Genomic DNA, 4,924 nt, shown 5'->3' on the forward strand with positions numbered 1-4,924 from the left:
GCGGAACTTTGTCGAACGCCTTGGAGAAATCGATATACACGGCATCAACTTGACGACGCTTCTCGATGGCACCAACCAGAGTGTTAGTGAAGGTCATCAGATTGGTAATGGTGGAGCGTTTCTTCATAAACCCGTGCTGAAATTCCGAGATTAACGATCGGACTGCCGTGTACAGCTTATCGTGTAGCAGTCTTTCCAGGACTTTCGCCAAACAGTCCAGTATCGAGATTGGACGGTAGTTTTCCACGCTGTGAATGTTTCCAAATTTGAAGATCGGGGTTATGGATGCTAGTGATCGATTGAAAATAAACTTCACAGGGATGGTCAATGATGCAGCACAATTCCTAATGAAGGAAGGTGGAATTCGATCCGGACCAGGACCTTTCGAGGCGTCAACAGAAGAGAGGGCTTTGAAAATATCGTCGTGGCTGAAGGACGAATATCAAAACTCGGCAAGTTATCGATGTATTCCTGCGGAGTCGGAGCCTGATCGACTTCGTAAACGGTTCGGAAGAATTCCGCAAAGAGATTAGCAGAGCTAGCAGCGTCAGAGGAGCTTTGACTACAGTATGTAACGTCCACTGGAATACGTGCAGAGCCTTTTCGGGAATTTACGAAATTCCAGAAAGATGATGGATTTATCTTGAAACTACTCTGCAAATTGTTAATGTACTGCCGAAAGCTAAGTTCATGTAAACCACTATACTCGGCTTCAGCCAACTGTACAGCAGTTTTATTTGCAGCTGTTTTGGAGCGGAAATAACGTTTCCGAGCTTTTCGCAGACGGTTACGCAGATTACGGAGTTCGGGATTCCACCATGGTTGTGTGAAATTTAGGGAGGGCTTACATCTTTTAACAGGAACGGTGTCTTGAATTATTTGATATATGTTGTCGTAGAAGGCAGAGACGGCTGCATCAATGGCAGAGAGGTCAAGAAGCTCTGTCCAATTCAACGAGCCGATTCGCTCGTTGATAGCGTTAAAATCACACCGTGCAAAGTCATACTCACTGCGAGCTGCTGGAACACCGGGCGGGCGGATCTGGCCAGGCGAATGGACGTCAAGTTTTAAAAGTAACGGCTTATGATGATCGTCGATTTTTAAAATAGCAGATGGTGGATCAAACAGCTCAATACCGTCTGAATCGCTAACGAATACCAGGTCAAGTAACTTGCCATTCACATTGACTAGATCGTTGATTTGCTTGAGTCCAACGGACAAAATGGACTCGACAAGAGCAAGTTCTTGTTCAGACGATGCATTGAGTGGCAACAGGCCGTTGATGTCTTCTTAGAAATTCCACACTAAATTTGGTAGGTTATAATCACCCACGACGATAGTTGAATCATGAGGCTTTGCCATATCTATAAGTTGTTGCACAGACTCGGCGTGTTTGGTATAAATATCCAGATGGCTGTTGGGACGAATATAGATGCAGCATAGGAAGAGCGATCGATGTAGAAGAACAATTTGTACGGCAATTTGTTCAAGGTTCTCACTGTCTAACAGATGCACAGATTTGCAATTAAGTCTGGGATTGACAGCAATCAAAACGCCGCCGCCGCGTTGAAATGAGCTGGTGCGAGAATTCCGATCACAACGATAGATTGTATAGTTAGCTGCCAACTCGGTATTCGTAATGTCGGAATGAAGCCACGTTTCGGTGAAAATTACCACGTCGAAATCACAGGAGAGTAACGAGTGAAGCAAAGCGTTCGTTTTAGTACGTAAACCACGGACGTTTTGATAATAAATGGTCAAGTAATCACGAGTGCTGATTGAGGTTGGCAGAATTGTTACGTCGACGTTGCTCCCGGGTCGGCTATTGGCACAGGTTTCCAAAAAATGCTGTGTGGAGGTGCCATTGTCCACGAATTCGCGAAATTCAATTCCTTGCGGCCAAGTAGAGGGGTCCATTGCCTTCATCTTCAAGTTTTGGTTGATTCCCAACTTAAACGACACAAACGTCAACGTGGTTGACGGTCGGCCCCTGGGAATAAGCGATTTAGCCACTACATCATCCGTCTGCAGACTTTCCTTATCGAGGTTTTGGATCTCCACTTCAGAAACTTCGGGTGAAATTTTCGAAAGATACAACCAAAATCTGTTATCTGATCTTTCTGTGGCTGCGATAGTTGCTCCGTTCGCCATCAAACCTGTACCACGAAACATTTTCGTTTGCCGTTCAGGTCGTTCGGGTTCTTCGTCGCGGGCTCTTTTCGGTGTTGATCGATTGCCAAATTGAAAACGGTGAGGCAGGGGCGATAATACCGCTGGAGAAATTTTATTGAAGCCTCCTTGTATCTCCACTCTCAGCTCGGCAATCATGCTGTCTTTTATCTCCGTCTTCAGATTATTGACAACCTTTTGGTACACATCGTTCAGTTCCTTGGTAGCAGCATTCATCGATGTTATCGTGTTCTTAAAGCGTGCGTTTGCCATGATGTCCTTTACACATCCAGAAAATAGCGGAATTTCCAGATATTTCCTTGTATAATGTATCCGTTATTCTGGCGCATTTAAAATGGAAAGACGCTTTACAGAAACCACCACAGACAACTTCAGCAGATGTCATGTTTGATACGCAACTATTGCAGATTTCCATTTTACGGAGGAGCAAACAAACTGGCAGCACTGTAATACTTCTCGAAAAACACAACCTGGGCGCACGTATAGATGTCAGATGGTAATCAAAACACACAATAGGCAACGGAACGGGACGACGAAATAGAAAGAAACTATTCGCTCTGAGCAATACGCACACTAACTCACGATTGGTATGTTTACGTTTTGCTCTTGGATGACGATGAGGGTGATAACTGCCGCGATGCGGAAAAACTGATGATGATGGATGTATGTGTGAGCTGCTTGTGGGTCTGACTGGAATATTGCGATTTTTCGTAGGCGGTTTATTCGAGTCGTAGCGGATGAGCAGATGCAGCGCTGAGCGATGGTAGATGAGGAATTTCGATGAAACAACAATAAATAAACGGAACGATAGGAGAACACGACTCAATAGCATGGCAGTGATGCCAAACCATGCACACAGTTGCAGTGATAAACTTCAACTGAAATAATCGCTAGCGTTCACAACTCGAGGGGAAACAAAATACAAAACGAGCAGAATAAGCTACTTTTGTTGTTTCGGGCACAGAAAAATTCTGAGAATTCTGAGGAGATGCAATACTTATACGTTAGCGACAGCTCACTTACTTCGCAAATATTCTCTTCTCGCTATTCCCTTTCGTTGTTTCTATTCTTCTTCTTTTCCTTTATTTACGGAGACCAACGATTCATTCGTCTACGACTGCTTCTATTCTAGTGGCTGCATACCCACATTCCGTTTTGCCTGCCAAGATCGGGTCGATGAAATGTCAACAATCGACCTCAAATGCTGCCACCTTGCAATCGAGTTATCGACCTTTCATATGCATTCATCGAACAACTTGACGCCACTTTTTCGCCAACATGTGCAAGGCGTCGACCTGCTTGCAGCGCTGCTTCCAGCACTGCTTGCTGCTTGTTTGTATTGGTGTGTTAGTGAAAATGAAAAGGAAATACATTGATCGATTTTAATCATTTTATTGAAAAAAAATAATAAAAATCCATTTATAATAAAAATAAGGTATATAATGGAATCGGTGCATCCGGGTTGTCTGGATTGACGATTCAAATCCGACTGAGTACATTGATGAATACCTCCTTGCCCTTGATGACACAGATATGTGGCTGAGGAGGATTCTTCAATGTGCGTGAAGCACGGGATCTCCGATGGGGAAAATTGCTCGAAATACTATCGATGGCCAGGTCCTGCTGCTGTTGCTGTTGATGCTGTTCCCCGGAATAGCACCCTGGACTTAAAGGATACTGCTGCGGGAAAGCTGATGCTGTTGGCTGGTGTGACAGAAGTGGAAATAAGCAATGTGGTGATGAGGGAAATCATCTTTCTCATTCGCCGATTGATCGAGTCGGATGTATTCATAGCTGAAACAAAATAAAATGATTAGTAAGTGAAAAGTAGAAATGAATTTCCTACTCACCACTTGTATGATCCGGATAAAAATGCGAACATTAAAATATCATGCGATTACGTTCGCTTACCTCGCCTATTTTCATTCTACTATACAACGGAATCAGTGCATTCGGGTTCCTCCGGGTGGTAATTCAGCTGAGCAAGTTGATAAATACCTCCTTGTCGTTGAGTTTTCGTGTCTGAAGAGGATTTTTGAATGTGCGCGAAGCACGGAACCTCTAATGGGGAAAGTTCTTCGCAATACCATACCATGGTCAAATTCTGCTGCTGCTGCTGTTAATGCTGTCCCCCGGCATTGCCAACAGGGGTTGGAGGTTACTGCTGCAGGAAAACGGATGTTGTTGGCTGCTGTGATAGAAGTGGAAATCCGCATTGTGGTGATGGGAGAAATCATCTTTCTCACTTACCGATTGATGGAAGCAAACGAGTCGAATGTATTCATAGCTGATAAGACAAGATAAAATAATTAATAATTAAAAAGCCGAAATATATTTCATACTCACCAGTTGTATGATCCATTTGTTTTTGTTTGAGATGACAGTTTAGCGGAGTGGAAACCACCAAGAACCACCAGTGATGCCATTTGGTTTGTTTAATTATTCAGTATTTTCGACTAACGAACTATCCGCGTTGGCGATATTGGGGAATAGGCATGACAGTATGGATTTGCAGAAGGAATGAATACACTTTTAAAATGAAAATTATGAATGAACATGAATTTTCCTTAATCAAATTAGTACTTTATGTAAGTGAAAATCACCATTGCCTGCAAGTGGTGAAAAAACGTCATAATAAATATGTTTTGAGATAATTTTATATTATAATGACAAGTTTTTTTGAGAATATCTGAACGTCTATAGAAAATAATTCAAATTAGGGTCATGACAACGT

General features: G+C 43.0%; 1 long non-coding RNA gene across 1 annotated transcript; it reads right to left on the minus strand.

The window, feature by feature from the left end:
- Nucleotides 1-3,605: 3,605 nt before the first annotated feature.
- On the minus strand, nt 3,606-4,650 carry LOC129776266 (uncharacterized). The gene is made up of 3 exons (XR_008743072.1): nt 4,537-4,650; nt 4,041-4,477; nt 3,606-3,984 (listed from the first exon to the last, which is right to left on the minus strand). It is a non-coding gene; the product is annotated as an uncharacterized LOC129776266 (long non-coding RNA).
- Between the last annotated feature and the right edge of the window lie 274 nt (nt 4,651-4,924).

Source organism: Toxorhynchites rutilus, chromosome 3, assembly GCF_029784135.1.
Source record: "Toxorhynchites rutilus septentrionalis strain SRP chromosome 3, ASM2978413v1, whole genome shotgun sequence".
NCBI classification, from domain to species: Eukaryota; Metazoa; Arthropoda; class Insecta; order Diptera; family Culicidae; genus Toxorhynchites; species Toxorhynchites rutilus.